The following is an 18,567-nucleotide window of genomic DNA, read 5'->3' as shown; positions in this document are numbered from 1 at the left end:
TAACATTCTATCCATGTTTGGCTTCCCTAAAGCAATCAGCGACCAAGGATCACACTTTTGCAATCAGGTCATTGCCTCCTTGTTAAAGAAGTAGAGTGTTTAACATTGTATTACCACTCCATACCACCCTCAAACTAATGGTCAGGTGGAGGTGTCCAACAAGGAAGTAAAGACCATTTTGGAAAAGGTGGTCAACCCAGGAAGAAAGGATTGGAGCCTTCGACTGGATGACGCTCTATAGGCTTATAGGACAACTTTCAAGATTCCTATCGGGATGTCTCCCTACCAGATGGTTTATAGTAAGGCTTGCCATCTTCCAGTTGAAATCTAGCACAAAGCTTATTAGGCAGTCAAGAAGTGCAACTGAGAATTTGAGACAGCCGGGGAGGCTAGACTTCTACAGCTTCAGGTGCTAGAAGAGCCGAGGTTAGAATGTTTTTATAATTCTTTGATTTATAATAAAAGAGCAAAGGACCTTCATGACAAAATGATTGCACCCAAGGAGTTTCAAGTAGGGCAAAAGGTACTTCTATATAACTCTTGATTGAAGTTTATGCCTAGAAAACTCCGGTCCAAGTGGATTGGACCATTTGATGGTTCTCATGTTTATCCTTATAATGTAGTAGACATTGTTAATCTTGAGACAGGGAAGGTTATTAAGGCCAATGGGAACAAATTGAAGGTCTTCCATGATGGCGAGTTGTTGGATTGCTTTGACATTGCCTACCAGTAGGACTCGCTGGTCTATTTCTGAAATTGAGCCATCATGGTCGAGCAACCAACCATAAATATTTTCACTACCTGGAGGAAGCAAGGATTTAAATTCACTTGCTTTCTAGGATTAGATTTCAATTCAGTATTTTTTTTTCTCATTTATTTTGTTGAGCCTAATTCTTCCCATTATTCTTGTTTACTAAGATTTTTGGAGAAAAGAAGCTGAGCTGAGTGTCCTACATCCTTCCTTCACTCCATTGTTCAAGGAAGTATTATGATCCCTTGTACTTCATTTTAATCACATTGGGGACAATGTGTATTTTAAAAGATGGGGGTGGGATGTTTAGATTTTTGGGCTGTTTTTCAGCTAAATTTATTTATTTTTTATGATATGATTTGGGTTCCTAAAGCACTGTGTTCAGACAATGCTTGCTTGATTGAGTTTGTCTTGCTGTTTTGTTAATTACGATGACTAGTCGATGATGCACTCGCATGAATTTTATTTTCATTAGAATAGGTTGGATGAAAGGGTTCATAATTTTCATGATGTTTTTGAAAAATTCTGCTTAATTTTTTTTTTATTACATCTTCAAGCCCTTTGTATATTCATCTTGACCTGTTTTCTTACATAGAATTGAATTATGAGACCATAAGTTTGTTGTCACCCCTTGGTGAGAGATATTAGTCTTTTCGTAGTTCAATTTAGTAATGCATGCTTGAGATGTAGTCAATTGATATCACTATCGCCTAGTAAAAAAAAGGGAAGAGAGAATTTTAATTTATCCATGTTCAGGGGTATACTCCTGTTCTTCAAGGGTATGATTAACCTGGGGCGGCCATGACACCTGTGGTTTCCCTCTGAGCTAAAGTATCTTAGAGAATGAGTAAGCTTAGGCACTTTTGAAGGAAAATTGGCCCGTAGTTGGATGACTCGCATGACACCCGTGTGGGCAAGCCAAAACGGAGCTTTTAAAAAAGATAATAACAATAAACGAGAAAGAAAAGCATGCAATAAGGCGATGGATGACTAGATTTTGACCGATCCCATTTTATGTCATTACCACTTTGAATTTAGAAAACTAATTTACAAACCCTCGAGCCAGTGTAAGGGAAAAATAAATGGAAGATTCATAAGACCATTTCGGGCTCGTTCTTGTTCAAAATAAATAATTTTGAGTTGAACATGCATTAATTTAAAAAAACAAAACGATTTTTCAAACCGTTCATGAAACGAGGGAACGTTTTTTGATTACCTAATCAATTGTGAAATTAATTCTAGATTGACTGTTAAGGCTTGATAAGGAACATTCTAGTTTGACAAACTGATTATTCTTGCATGATTGCTTGTTTCAACTTGCTCGCGGACGATCAAGAATTAAGTTGAGGGTGTTTGATAGCACTGAAAATGTGCTATCTTCTTCTGCATAACTCAGGGTTGTTTAGCTACTTAATTTAGTTAAATTGATCATTTTGTAGGATTCGAGTGTACAAACAGTCGGATTAAATGTTTGGGACAAAAAGGTGCTAAAATGACAATGTTATGAGCTAAATTGATCAAATGATGAAGGAGTGAAGATTACTGCCCTACTGAGCGTTGCAACGCCCCCAATAAGCCTAAGTTCAACACTAGAAGGCAAAATGCTCGAATGCAGGATAGCGTTGCAATGCTCTGGAGATGCCCCAACGCCATCGCTGCGCTGCTCACCAACGTTATGATGGAACTCGAGACATATGCAGCGGAATTAGGATCTAATTACACTCTAATTGCTCTTAAATTAAAGGAAATAAGCATGCATCATGAAGGAAAAACAGTGGATTAAAAAGTGTAGGATACTACCTTTGAAGCCCCCGAAAACCGCTTCTCCTCGGTTAATCTCGACCCGAACTCTTTCAGACCACCACTAGAGTTGACCTACTATCCTCTGGACTCAGAACTGAGTTGTGGGACCCGATGGATGAAGAGAACCGAGAGAGAGAAAAGAGATGGAAAATAAGATGAATTTGAGTTTGGGTTTTTATTTCACTCAAAGAACATAGGATTTTCCGGCCCAAATTTAGAGCACCCTTTTTCTAAAATGGCCAAAGTCTTTTAACTAAATTGAAGAGCCCAATTTATAGAAAAAAGGCATGCAACAATTGCATGAAAAATCTTCAAAAAAACCCAACACCAAGAATCCACTCACTTAATGGGCTTAATGTCTCCACTATAAGCCAACATCTAGCCCACTATTTTGTTAGTGGAATTATCCAATAAAAGTTTGGTTTTTCCCACTAACTATAGTCAAAGGGCAAAATAGTCATTTGGTCAAAGTCAAACTTTGACAAAAAAGTCAACATTTTGACTTTTTATGATTTTTTCCGTGTTGACTAATTTTGACCTCTCAGGCATGAATCCGCATTCATTTTCTCGAAATTCAAATCACATTTGAATATAAGGTCAATTAAAGTTTTGACTTTTCAAAGTCAAAATTCAACTCTTTGACTTTTTACAACTTTGACCATTTCCATCATTTTCGAGCTTCCGAATAGGAACGTATTCATATTCTTGATATTTAAATCACATTTAAATATTAAAGCTGTATCTCTAAGCTAAAAAAGACCCGACCACTATATCACATATACTTGTCGATTTTTCTCTCTTTACCTAATTTGAACAATTATTATTCCTATATTGTTCTAGTTTATTCTATGACTAGTAGGGAACCTAATGGACTTATAGATCATGGGCTCAACGATCCAAGATTAGCTACTTACTCTTTAGACGGAGCTAATCAACATTCGTTACTAACAGATCATTCCACTAAAGTCCCGTAATTGCATCCCCTCACTATAGATTTTTGTGTCTTTGATATAACCATGATGAGTAAGTTAATCCTTCACAGGTTATTCGTAATTCGGCTGGGTCATAAAAACCGTTTTACCCAAGATTACATTTGTTCCTTAAGTACTACTGATCCTCTAATGAACAATTGGTTTAAGGTCCAACCTATAAACCGAATCCCTCTCGGGCCAAGGAGAGGGTGGGGCCCTTGTTCAAGGACTTGGATTCAGTACTAAAGGGAACAACCTATCTACTATCCCTATAACGGGTAGGAGTGAATTCCGTCTTGCACCCTATGTTCCCAGCTATCCGTCCGATCTTACCCATGAAATGGGAGGCTTATTAGTCCAACGATATTGAGTTGCCCTCACCTATGCAGATCTAAGGATAATTCTGAGTGAACAGAAGTTCATAGTTAGCTCAGGATTAAGATTAAGTTACCTGGGTCATCAATTAACGAAATAGACAGTTTTATACATAAAACGGTATTTAGAACGTAAAAAGTGACTATTTCGTGGTTCAGTCTTATGTAAACTCTTTACATAGGATACCCCCACTCACATATCTCTATATGAACGATTCAGGATCATATCGTTTGTACTATCTACAAAATGGGTCGTATCCATAGTGTCCCCAGAATAAGGTGTCCAACCTTATTCATTTACTATAGACCATTTTGGCTATATATTTGAACTTGATCCACATTTATGTCACTACATAAAGTTCAAATTACATTAAATAGCCTCGGAACCTTAGTTTATTGGATTCAAGTTTACAATTTCAATAACAACTTTATCGAAAAACAAAACAGAATATATTTATATCTTTACAAACTACGAGATTTAGGACATAAAATCCAACACGTTGGCCTCCAATGCTCTAAGACAGAATAGGTAGCATTGCAATGCTCTTGTCGAGCGTTGCACTACTACGTGGTTTGACAGACGCATAACCCTAGCACGCACGCAATATAGCATCAGGCTAGTTCTGCAACGCCTACCTGATGCTCGACCATTATGCGCCACAGTGTTGTGACGCTGTGGTAGTTTTATAAAAGAATAATTTGGGTCATTCAATTAGATCATCCTCGAGTACATCGATTCTTGAACGCTGCCGCTCTGTCTAGTCTAGTTTCAGCTCCCTTTTTACATCAAAATTCTGTAAAAATTCTTCCATTTGCCAATTATATTAAATTCGAGCATGATTTGAGGCTAAAGGGTAAGAACTTAGCTTGAGTTTGTTAGTTTAGTTTGGTTCCATTTCACTTCTTGAGACTCGTATTGTAAATTTGTGAGTTTTTATTACGAATTTATGTGAATTTATCTTGAACATATTCTTCAATTTTTGTCTATGGGATAATCTGACAAATTAGTTGTGCATGTTTAATTGATTGCTTTGATTGACCCTAATCTGTAATCGTTAGGTAGTCATCACCTAGAAGCATGAGTTAAGTTAGTTTGTTGTGTTAATTTGGGATTCTAATTAGCAAGCATTTACTTTCTAACTTAGATAAATCTCGCTCAATTAATTGGTTAGACGATGAAAATCAAATAATTGGCTTAACTTTGCTTTGAATCTTAATGCCTGTTGATTGATTGATTGGTTGAGGATTCTCGCTTTTTCGTTAATTAACTTGATTTTATGGACTGCTGAAAGGATTCTAATTGAGTAGGCTAAGTTTTAATTCGAATATTCTCACTCATCTTTTGATTAGCTTGTGATAGAATTGATGAGGAACAAACTAACTATAATTACCAAAGCTAAGTATTTGGTCGATTGGTAAATTTTTGCATTCGTTTACGTTGTGCACTTTTTGTTCTCTAGCAATTTATTTAAGAATTTCTCACCTTTTTGGTTACTTCCTACAAGTTCCAATCTTTGAGGAATCCATATCCGACTCTCTATGGTTCGACCTTGAACTTGCTACTTGTACTACTAATTAGTATAAGGGGTTAGTCGGAGCATATAATTTTTATTTGTGTAGGCGTGGGTTCATGAACGACGATAAATCCGACGGCCGACCATTTCCCATCTCCAAAGCATGTTATTTCATATGTTTATCCTTCATCAACATTGTAGTAAACTAGTATTAAGTGAAATTTCCAAAGAAGTTATAGATAAACCAACAAAAGTTGTTGATAAGGCCGACCCTTCAACAAGGGTTGTTGATGAAGCTAGTAGTTTTGGTCAGTCACATCCTTCTCAAGAGTTGAGAGTGCCTTGATGTAGTGGGAGGGTTGTCCAACAGTCCTACCGTCATATGGGTTTAATAGATGATAGAATTGAGAATCCATTGACCTTTGAACAGACAATGAACGATGTAGACCGAGACTAGTGGATCAAAGCAATGGACCTCGAAATGGAGTTTATATACTTTACTTCAGTCTAGAAACTTGTAGATCAACCAGATGAGATAATACCTAATTGGTTGTAAATGGATCTACAAGAGGCAACGAGACCAAGCCAGTAAGGTATAGAGCTTTAAGGCTCGACTGGTGGCAAAAGGTTATACCTAGAGAGAGAGAAGGTGGACTATAAAGCAATATTCTCCCCTATTTCCATGCTAAAGTCAATTACTACTGTTTATTGCCACTTTTTATGATTATGAAATTTGGAAAATTGATGTCAAGATAACCTTTCTAAATGGTAATCTTGAAGAGAGTATCAATATGGATGAGCTAGAGGGGTTCAATGAACAGGGTCAAGAGTAAAAAGTGTACAAGCTTAAACGATCTATTTATGGGTTAAAACAAACATCTAAATCATGGAATATAAGATTTGATAATGTCATCAAATCTTATGGCTTTGAACAAAATGTTGATGAACCGTTGTCTATAATAAAATTGTCAAAACCACTGTAGCCTTCCTAGTATTGTATGTTGATGATATCCTACTCATTGAGAATGATGTAGGATTCTTGACTGACATTAAGCAATGGCTAGCAACCAATTCCAAATGAAAGATATAGGAGAGACTCAGTATGTTCTTGGAATCCAAATCATTGGGAATTGCAAGAACAGAACGTTAGCCCTGTTTCAAGCATCATATATAGATAAGATATTGTCTAGATGTTGATAGGATATACAAGCATGCAACGAAAGCAAGCAGAATCAATAAGCACTTTAATTACATTTAATTTGAGTTCTAAAGCATGCTTTTGTAGAAAATCACAAGTGGGTTTCAAATAAACATACCTTTGATGAATTCTTCCAAATCCAAGCTACTCTTCACGTCTATTCAGCTCTAAATCGTTAGTGAACCACCAAGAGATCTTCTCTACTATTCTCAACCTTGGATTTAAGTGGTGGAACTCGAATTTGAGTGAATTTGTGAGGTAAAGTTTCTAGATTTGAGAGGAAGAAGATGAAACTTGCAGAAAACATTTTTCCAGCAACAGAACTCTCTAATCTTAGTCAATTGAGAGGTTTTTATCCTTCCACATGCAAGCACTTCGGTCAAATGTGGGAAAAACCCACTTTCTCATTTTTCCATTTTTCAAATTGATTTCCAAATTTTGAATTTTTTCTTTTAATTAATTCTGTAATTAATCAAAATTTGATTTAATTAATTCTCAATCAATCAAATCTAAAATTACAAAATCCAATTTCTTAAATTGAATTTAAAATTGGAAATTAATTTTATTTTTAATTAATTAAACATATTTAATTAATTAATTAATTTAATATCAAATATTAAATTAATCACACACTTAATTTTAAACATGAATCTTATTTATGTAATTGATATCTAAATCAATATTTAAATATTATAAACTCTCCAATTATGTTTAATTTCAATCAATTAAACATTAATTATATCAAATATAATTATACAAACCCATTTGAATATGAACTTATTTAAATTCAAACCTTAATTTCAATTTGAACATTTTCAAATTGAACTTCAATTCGAACAATTCATATTGAAATTCAATTCGAATAATTCAAATTGATATGATTCCAAATTCACTCAATTTATTAATTTTAAGGTGTTCATGTTTTACGAGCCAGTAGAGGGACCTTATGGACCTACAGATCATGAGCTACAACGATTAAGATTAATTGGCTAAACTCTTTAGACCAAATTAATCAGTATTCGTTAACTATTAAGGCACACTACTATAGCTTATAGTTGTACTCTCCTCACTGTAGATATATTTGTGTCCACATGATTTAACTATAACCAGTAAGTCGACCCTTCACAGGTTGTTCGTAATTACGTCTAGGTCAATATGCTGTATTATCCCGGATATTACGTCTTGTTTCTTAAGTTCCTACTAATCCTCTAATGAACAATTGGTTTGTGATCCAATCACTAAACCAGATCCCTCTCGGGTTCAGTGAGTTGTGGGGGGGGGGGGCAGGGTCGCTTTTTCAAGACCTAGATTCAGTACTTAAGAGAACAACCTTTCTTCTATCCCTAAATTGGGTAAGCGTGAATTCCTTATTGCACCCTATACCCCCAGATATCTACCCGATCTTACCCCTGAAATGGGAGACTTATTGAGCTGAAACTATTGAGCCAACCCTCACCTATGAAAATCTAAGGATAATCCCGAATAAACAGGAGTTCATAGTTAGCTCAGGAATAAGATCGAGTAACCTAGGTCATCTAAGTAAAATAGTCAATCTTAAATAGTAAACAACACTATAAAGTAAGAGTGACTTATTTCTTGGTCCGATCTTATGCAAACTCATTACATAGGACACCCCCACTCCTCATATCAATACATGAACGAATCAGGATCACTTCGTTTGTAGCACCTTTATAAAAACTTGTAACCATTACAGAGTAAGCCGCACAATAGTGTTACCAGAATAAGGCACCCAACCATATTTGTATACTATAGACCATTTTGGCTATCAACTCGAACTTGATCCATCTTTATGTCTCTACATAAAGTTCAAGTATTCATGTAATAGCCATAAATCTTTGTTTATTGGATTCAGACTTTACGAATGCAATTTAAAGATTCAATGACAACTTTATTGAAGAAAAGTTGAATAACATCTTTATTGATAATAGAATGTGTTTAACTTTAGAAACTGCGAGTTTTAGGACACACAACCCAACAGATATAAGATGCAGAATTCCAAGAGGGGTTTGTTGAAGGAAATCAGACTTGAAAATTTCCATGAGCAGCGGAATGATCGTTCCAAATTTAAGTCGAAATTGAAAACACACAATTACAGTCAAGAAACGGAAACTAACCGGTCATGCATAATACGAAATTACAACATGCTTTCAGAAGAAATCATGTGAAAGATTATACATACCTTTGAAGACCATGCTTCAAACTCCCTCGATTACGAATGCTCGTTCAGTCACCAAAGTAGCAACACACGAACGCTCAAACACTACAACCTTAACACAACACCATCAACCAGTAAACTCGAACACACCGAATGGTCTCCTAAACCTCGACTCAATCGAGTTGAGTAAGACACCACCACAATGGCTACCTTGGTATTCTCAGTGTGAGAATCCAGAAGTGTGGGCTTTGTGTGGACTTGGTTAGAGGAAGAGGCTAGAGGAATAACAATCGTCTAAATGATTAAGCAAGTGGGAGATGACAAAAGTCTATTGTATAGATGAATGCCCAATCATTTAGAAAAAGGCAAGCTATCGTATAGCAAAAGCCACACGATTGTTTAGAAGACGACCAACTGAGTGAACTATCGTGTAGTGTCACTCCACGATCATTTAGTCTCTCTTCAACTATCGTTTAATGAATCCAATTCACTTGATAGTCTTTCTATGACTGATTTCCGAGAATAGCAACTCTTGCAAATCTCAAATCTTTGTTAATTTAGGAAAACATTTTTCCTTTTATCTCGCGATTATCATGAAACCACCAATAACCTCCCACTCAATTGATTATTAAAGAAAAAGATATAATTATCCAATAATTAATATTATTATAGATATATGATAACCAACTTACCGTATTCGAATTTCCTCTTTTCAATTTGAACATTTCAAATATACACAAAAAAACTGATTCTCAACTTGAATCCATTGAGCTACCAAGGGGATCTTATGGACCTGTAGCTTGAAGCTCCAACGATACGTGAATAACTGACTAAACTCTTTAGTCACGAGATCCATATCTGTTAACTACCAGGAACTCCACTAAAGACCGATAGTTGCACTCTCTTTACTACAGATATATTTTACATCCATATCAACCAATCAATAGTGTGATAACCCTTCATAGATCACTCGTGAGTACAGTTGGGCCTATAACCGTTATGCCCCTATAGTTACATCTAACTTCTTAAGTACCACTAAACCCTCTAATGAACATAAGTCATAATCCTACTATGACTGAGTCCACTATGTTCAAGACCCGACCAACGTTTACACGAGTATCTGATACTCAACAAACTCTTACCCCATCGTTGGGTTCATTTTCGCACTTTCGCTCGTCGGAAAGTTCGTGCACAAAAATTAGGCCCCAAAGTAGTCCCCCAGGCCTGATAGCCATTTGGGGCACCAAATGAGATCCGTTCACAAAACCGTCTGGTGCACAACATTTTTTCATCATTCTTAACCCCTGAGTCCATTTTCGCGTTTCGCCCATTGGAAAGTTCGCGCATAAAAATTGGGCCCCGGGGAAGCTCTGCCGGGCCCAATAGCGATTTAGGGCACCAAAACAAATTTGTTCAAAAAACTGTCTGGCACCTGTCTCTTATACACATCTAGATGTGTATAAGAGACAGCACTAAATGAGCCCTGTTCGTAAAACCATCTGTGCTCACGGTTTTTTTTCATCGTTCTTAACCCCTGGGTCTATTTTCGCATTTTCGCCTGCCGGAAAATTCGCGCACAAAAACTAAGCCCGAGGAAGCCCCATCAGGTCTAATAGTCGTTTGGGGTTCCAAATGAGCTATGTTCGAAAAAGCGTCAGGCGCATGGCTTTTTTCCATCATTCTTAACCTTTGGGTCCGTTTTCGCATTTTTGCCAGCCGAAAAGTTCGCGGACAAAAATTGGGCCCCGGCAGCCCCATCGAGCCTGATAGCCATTTGGAGCACCAAATGAGCTCCATTTGCAAAATCGTCTGGCGCACCACTTTTTTTTATCGTTCTTAACCCTTGGGTCTGTTTTCTCATTTTCACCCTCCGGAAAGTTCGTGCACAAAAATTGGGCCCCCGAGCAGCCCCGCCGAGCCCGGTAGTCATTTGCGGCACCAAATGAGCTACCTTTGCAAAACCGTCTGGCGCAGGCTTTTCTTATCGTTCTTAATCCGTTGCTTCATTTTCACATTTTTGCCCGCCAAAAAGTTCGTGCACAAAACATGGGCCCTAGGGCAGCCCTGATGGGTCCGTTAGAAATTTGGGGCATCAAATGAGTTACGTTCGCAAAACCGTCTGGCATACGAGTATTTTTTATCATTCTTAACCCCTGGGTTCGTTTTCGCATTTTCGCCCACCGAAAAATTCGGGCACAAAAATATGGCTCTGAGGCAGTTCCGCCGGGCTCGATAGCCATTCGGCACACAAATGAGCTCCGCTCGCAAAACTGTCTGACGCACGACTTTTTTTCATCGTTCTTAACCCTGGATCCATTTCCATGTTTTCGCCCGCCAGAAAGTTTGCGCACAAAAATTAGGCTCTGGGGCAGTTCCGCCAGGCTCGATAGCCATTTGGTGCAAAAATGAGCTTCGTTTGCAAAACTATCTGGCGGACGACTTTTTTTCATCGTTCTTACCCTAGGTTCATTTTCGCATTTTCGCCCGCTGGAAAGTTCGCACTAAAAAATCGGGCCCCAGGGCAGCCCCGCCATGCCCAATAGCCATTTGGGGTACCAAATGAGCTCCGTTCGCAAAACCGTCTAGCGCACTGCTACTACTTTTACACCTGCTTCTCCTATCATAGTGGAATGAACTCCTATTCCTTTCTTAACCCCTAGGTCCGTTTTCACGTTTTCGCCCGTCAAAAAGTTCGTGCACAAAAATTGGGCCCCGGGGCAGCCCTCCAGGGCCTGATAGCTATTTGGCTGTCTCTTATACACATCTAGATGTGTATAAGAGACAGATTTAAGGCACCAAACGAGCTCCGTTTCCAAAACCGTCTGGCACACGACTTTTTTCATCGTTCTTAATGCCTATTTCCGTTTTCCCGTTTTCGCGTTTTCACCCGCCCGAATGTTCGAGCACAAAAATTTTGCCCCTAAGTAGGCCCGCTAGAACCGATAGACATCTAGGGCACCAAATGAGCTCCGTTTGGAAAACCATCTGGCGCACGACTTTTTTTCATCGTTCTCAACCCCTGGGTTCGTTTTCGTATTTTTGGCCACCGTAAAGTTCACGCAAAAAATTGTTTATCGGGACAGCCCCATCGGGCCCGATAGCCATTTTGGGTACCAAATGAGCTCCGTTCGCAAAATCATCTGGCTCCCAACTTTTTTTCATCGTTCTTAACCTATGGGTCTATTTTCACAGCCTCGCCGTGCCCAATAGCCATTTGAGGCACCAAATCAAATCCATTCGTAAAACCGTCTAGTGCACGACTTTCACCTTTATGTCTCCATATAAAGTTCAAGTACTCATCCAATAGTCAAATGACTTTCAGGTTTATTGGATTTCTATCAAACAATAGATCTATTGAATAACACCTCTATTGAATTTTCAGAATAAGTTCCATTGTTTATAGACCATGAGTTTTAGGACATAAAACCCAACAAACTCCCATTTGGACTAAAACTCTAGTGGTAACTTCTATATCTGATATATAAGACTGAGTTTCTGAGTTTTACAGAGAAATACAATAAATTAGGGCATCTCATACCCATCTTTTATCATTCGGTATCTATATACCTGATATTTCTTCCACTTTCCCTAGGTTATCTAGTATTCCTAGTCTTACTCGGTAATTCTCAAACACTTTAGCCGAGAGAATCATTGTAAACATTGTTTAGTACAATAGGCTTTTGATAAAACTATATGGGGATTGCATCTTGATGCTTGATTTTATGAAGTGGAAATGCGGATGATATGCGTTGATCTTGATGCTCATTCCTAAGCGTCTATCTCTTGTATTATGTGTTCTAATCTAACCTGACCTTCCCAAGTCTAGATCCTGTCCTTAGACTACCCTCCTGAGTATCTCTAATTGACGAATGAGGCATGCATAATACAAGATAATCGCAAATAATGAAGATTCCCTAGTTGTGCTAGCTAAATGCTTCTCAACCCATTCAACTGATTTAGCTACTTATGCATGAATAACAGAGAGTGAACGGATATAAAGAAGGAAATTCCATTTTTATAAATGAGTTGAGTACAAAATGACAATGGAAGTTAAAGGTAGAGAGCCTGGTAGCAATTCCTTGCTAACCGAGGCTTTTACACTGAAATCTCTATTCTGTTCTAAAGATGTTCCCGCTTCCGTAGGCGTCGGCCCTCTCTTTGTCTTTGAAGCTTCCACCGCTCTTCCAAGCTTACCGGAACGATTTGCCAAAACAACTTCCTCCCTCGCATCCGCCTTAAAATGAAAGAAAACTATAAACAAAAGCGTGCAAACTAAAGTATGAAATCTCTAACTGCTAAACTGATCAACTCGTCAACCCCTTCTCTAAAGAATGCCCTTGGTATTTATAGAGCATCCATGATGAAAGGCGGCTTCTCTCTCTTAGTTGTACAGATGGGACGGCTTTAATTCCTGACTGATGCGTCGAATAATTGTCACCGAAAAGCTTAATGTACTTTGTGACCGTTATCTGCTGTTAACTTAATTCGGATTCGACTGTCATCAGCTTTCTGTTCCATCGCGATTGATTAGCCTTTCACCCAGATGCGTCCACCATCTTGCGTTGACCAAGTTGCGACGATCCTTCTCCGGTGAATGTTTGCGAACACAATCGTTGCAAAGCCTTGTAGTGAAGTTGTGCTCGACCAATGATTTCCTTTGATCACAATTCTTGCATTGTGTTAACACATATTCTGCACAAAAATACAAAAATCAACTGTTCTAATGCGTTGAACGCATGCGGCTGCAATATTATGAAATCGATGCTTAATGGATGCAAATTAACATATTTCATCAACGCAATCCAACATTGTTCAAGAATTTAGCACTCTGATAACGTGCATTTCTGCCTGTTATCACATCTTAATCTCAATAATGGCCAGGAAGCACACTTTCCTCCCACTACATTGAGGTACTCTCAACACTTTGAGCAAGATGCATCTGACCTGTCTCAACAACTCTTTGTTAACAGTCAGATCTAGAAATCTTTTAAACTTTTTATACTTTGATCTAACCATTTAAATATCTTAATATTTACAAATGGCTTTTAACAATTTGATTCTTAACAGAGGTTGCTTGAACAAACATAATTTTTGAAAATGAACATTTCATTTATCATAAAGATACATACAATTTGTTCTTTACAAGATTTACAAAAGTAGTAACATCAAGTAGCAACTTCTCCCACTGGATAAGCTGAGCAAATGGTCCCAGGGTAAAGTTAGCTTGGTTACCTTTCTCTGCTCCCTTCTCAGCAAGATACTGAGGGTAATGTCTCCTCCAGTGCTTTTCTTCATTATAGTGGAAACATTTTCCTTTCTCTACAGCATCATCCTTGCCTTTCCTTCCAGTAGGAATCTTCTTCCCTTTCCCTTTGCCTTTCTTCACAGGAATACTCTTATTCTTTGAGGAGGGGGCAACATCAGGCTTGAAGGACATTCCTCTCTTCTCGGCAGTAGTAACATTTACTTTTGATACCAGACACTTTGTTCTCAACATTGTCTAGTAAGCCTGTAGCTCATTTAATAAAGTAGTCAAGTTGTATTCAATCTTATTCATCAATGAATTCGTACAGAATTGCAGAGAACACTTTGAAAGAGATTCTAGAATAAAACCAACTTGACTTCTCTCGTCCATGATAGCACCGTTTACTTTTGCCACATTAAAATGGACCATCATGTCCAGGACATGTTCATGAACGTTGGTTTCAACTTTCATGCTGCTGTTGTAAACGTATTTGATGGCATCATGCCTTAGGGTGATGGACAGTTCTCCAAACATCCCTCGCAGAGATTCTATAATCTCTTTGGCAGTACTCATATCCTCTTTGCCAACACATCAGATAAGCTGGAAAGGATATAAGCACGGGCTTTATCATTAGCCCTGACCCATTTGTCATACACATCTCGAACATTTCGATTTGTGCTAGATCAAGGAATGGGAGGACAATCCTCAGTTAAGACAAACTGCTAATTGTCTATCACAAGTATCATGTTCAAATTTGATTTCCAATTCACATAATTATCCCCTAATGAGTTTATTCGATGCTAACACTTATATTATTGAACTTGTCATTCTAAAATTAAATCCAATCAAGTTTTAGCAATTTTAATAATGTACCCAGAATTATTCTTTTGCTACGATACTACAACAAGACAATCTTGTCTAAATACTACCTCTAGAATAACTTATATTCTAATAATCATTTAGGTACCGCTTTTGGTCAGACATTATTCATTTAATAATTCTGTAAGTGTAGACCCGCCATTTTCAGATGCCAGAGGCCACTAGGACCAAAGAAATCCTATCCATTTTTTGAGCCTGAGTTTTTTTGAATCCTATGTTACAACCCTCTGAAGGGATAGCCGTCCAAAAATAAACGACTAGCAAAGGGCCGCTTAAAGGTAACCAGCAGGTGTAACATAGCAATCTCACAGTCTAAACTAACTGAAGAGACTATCGGATATGTTGACACATTTCCTTCACCCACTTACTATGAACTATTTCCTCCGTTCACCTTAATATTGACTCATACAAAACACTTTCCATAGGGAGGTCACTTCCAAGGTGACACGAAGCATCATATGAATCTCACGGTGTGAACTATGTGGAGATGTGGCAGTTGAAATCGTACACTGGATTTTTGTTCGAACAACTTCTCCTTATTCACTCGAGTCTAAATTTAAGCTAAAAACTGCTCTTCGTAGGGATGTCAATTCTAGGGTGACACGAAGTACCGCTTCAATCCAGACTCTGAACTCTTAGGGACGCGAAAGCTAAAAATAACATATCATGTATGTTATTAATCTCCCGCTGAAGTTTTCTAATAACTCTATCATATAGAAGTTATTGACTACCACTAAAGTGTTCTAATTTTTGGGTAAAATTATACTTGGGTTCATTTTCAGCTAATAAAAACAACCCTAAGTCTATGTGGTTTATCCAAATATAACTTCTATAATTGGACTTAAACCTACGATGTCTAGGTGATAAACCTTTTTATTACCTCACATCGCTCACGAATACTCATAAAATTGGTTACCAATGCTGAATTATTCGGCCATAATCCCCAGGTAGGAGGTGTTTCGTAGACCGTTAGCTTAAATACCCTTAACCTTCAACAGGATTATATTCTGGTTAAGTTTGTAACCCTAGATTTACAAGTTTAACGACCTATTTTAACTAATAAAACAAGTGATTAACCTACGTGAGCATGCAGCTGTTCTTCGTTATGGATTTTAAATGTCTAACCCAATTTTATAACAACTTATAAAACTTTAGACATGCTAAACATCCACAACATACAGGCATTCAATATCTAATATAACACTTATATTAAATATAAGAAACCCTAACATGCATACTATATATTATAACAAATTATAACATACTTTCAATGCATGCTGCATGCTTCCTATGGTGGGATTTTAAATCTAAATAGCATACCATATGCACATACAAGATTTATTTAATTATAACATACATCCAATGCATAAATTATTAAACACAGACTAATATGGCTTTAGTTTTGGCAAAAACAAGCAAACAAAAGCCTAACTATTACAAAAACAGCTTCAACATTGCTTGAACTACTCCAAAACCGCTTGAATCGGACTAGCAGAGTCTATATCGAACCAGTCAAAACAAATTTGAGGCTGAACTAGACCAGACCACAAGACAACCGATCAAATCGGCTGCTCTTGCTCTCGCCCAAAATCTCGTTAAGGCTGATCATTTAGCAATGATGACCATTGTCATGTGTTTGCCTGATCGTTTAGCATTTACTTAATTATTTAGCAACCAACACTCAATTCTAAAAAAAACTACACAATCGTCTAGTGTTTTCCTTCTATTACATAGTATCATCGTCTAGTGTCGAAGGCCGCTACACGATCGCTTAGTGTCCAACACTATCGTATAGCTCCATCGTTTAGCAGGGAATTTTACTACACGATCGCTTAACGCCATCATTTAGCGCCGCGTCTTGATCGTTTAGCACGTGCCCAAGGTAAGCAGTCGCTTAGTGCTATTGCATAGCTCTCGACGCATCGCCCAGTTGCCGCTCATAGGTAAAGGATCGCTTAATTCTATCGCTTCGCATTTCAACACATCGCTTAGCTGCCACACAGAGGTAAACAATCGATTATTTCTATCGCACAGTAACTCAACGCATCGCTTAACTTCTTATCAAAGGTAAACGATCGTGCTAAGCGATCATACAATTTTCGCGTGGCTTTTTTTCATTGTTCTTAACCACTGGGTTCATTTTCGCATTTTCGCCTGCCGAAAAGTTCGCGCACAAAAACTGGCCCCGCCAGGCCCGATAGCCATTTGGGGCATAAAATGAGCTCCGTTCGCAAAACCGTCTGGCGCACAACTTTTTTTCATCTTCTTAACCCTGGGTCCGTTTTTGCGTTTTTGCCCGCCGGAAAGTTTGCACATAAAAATTGGGCTCCGAGGCAGCCCCGTCGGGCCCAAGAGCATTTGGGACACCAAATGAGCTCCATTCGCAAAACCGTCTGGCACACGCCTTTTTTTCATCGTTCTTAACCCTTGGGTCCATTTTCGCGTTTTCGCTCGCCGGAAAGTTAGCGCACAAAAATTGGGCCCGATAGCCATTTCGGACACCAATGAGCTAAGTTTGCAAAATCGTCTGGCGCACGACTTTTTTCATCGTTCTTCACCTCTCGGTTCGTTTTCCCGTTTTCGCTCACCGAAAAGTTCACACACAAAAATTGGGCCCCGATGCAACACCCACCGGGCACGATAGCCATTTGGGGAACAAAATGAACTCCGTTTGCAAAACCGTCTGGTGCATGACTTTTTTTCATCATTCTTCACCCCTGGGTCTGTTTTCGCCCGTCGAAAAGTTCACGCACAAAAATTGGGCCCCACGCGATCCCCGCAAGGCTCGATAGCCATTTGCGGCACCAAAGGAGCTCCGTTCGAAAATCTGTCTAGCTCTCAACTTTTTTTCATCGTTCTGAACCCCTGAGTCCGTTTTCTTGTTTTCGCCCGCCAAAAATTTCGTGCACAAAAATTCGGCCCGGGATAGCCTTGTCAGGCTCGATAGCCATTTTCTGGCACCAAATGAGCTCCATTCGCAACACCGTTGGGCACATCATTTTTTTCATCATTCTTAACGCCTGGGTCCGTTTTGGCCTTTTTGGCCACCGAAAAAGATCGTGCACAAAAATTGGGCCTCGAGGCAGCCACATCGTGCCTAATAGCCATTTGGGGCACCAAATCAGCTCCGTTCATAAAACCGATCGTGCCGCACGACTTTTGTTTATCGCTCTTAACCTCTGGGTCCGTTTTCGCGTTTTCGCCCGCCGGAAAGTTCGCGCACAAAAATTAGGCCCCAAGGTAGCCACTCCTGGCCCGATAGCTATTTGGGGCAGCGAGTGAGCTACATTCGCAAAATCGTCCGGCGCACGGCTTTTTTTCATCGTTTTAAACCCCTGGTTTCGTTTTCGCGTTTTCGCCCGTCGAAAAGTTTGCGCACAAAAATTTGGCCCCAGGGCAGCCCTACCCGACCTGATAGCCATTTGGGGCACCAAATTAGCTCCATACGCAAAATTGTCTGGTGCACGGCTTTTTTCCATCGTTTTTAATCCTTGGGTTTGTTTTCACGTTTTCGCCTATCGGAAGGTTCGTGCACAAAAATTGGGCCCTGAGGTAGTCCCCCCAGGCACGATAGCCATTTGGGACACCAAATGAGCTCTGTTGACAAAATCATCTGGCACTCAGCTTTTCTTCATTTCTCTTAACCCCTAGGTCCA

Source organism: Benincasa hispida, chromosome 1, assembly GCF_009727055.1.
Source record: "Benincasa hispida cultivar B227 chromosome 1, ASM972705v1, whole genome shotgun sequence".
Taxonomy (NCBI): Eukaryota; Viridiplantae; Streptophyta; class Magnoliopsida; order Cucurbitales; family Cucurbitaceae; genus Benincasa; species Benincasa hispida.
Note: the sequence above shows the minus strand (reverse complement) of the source record.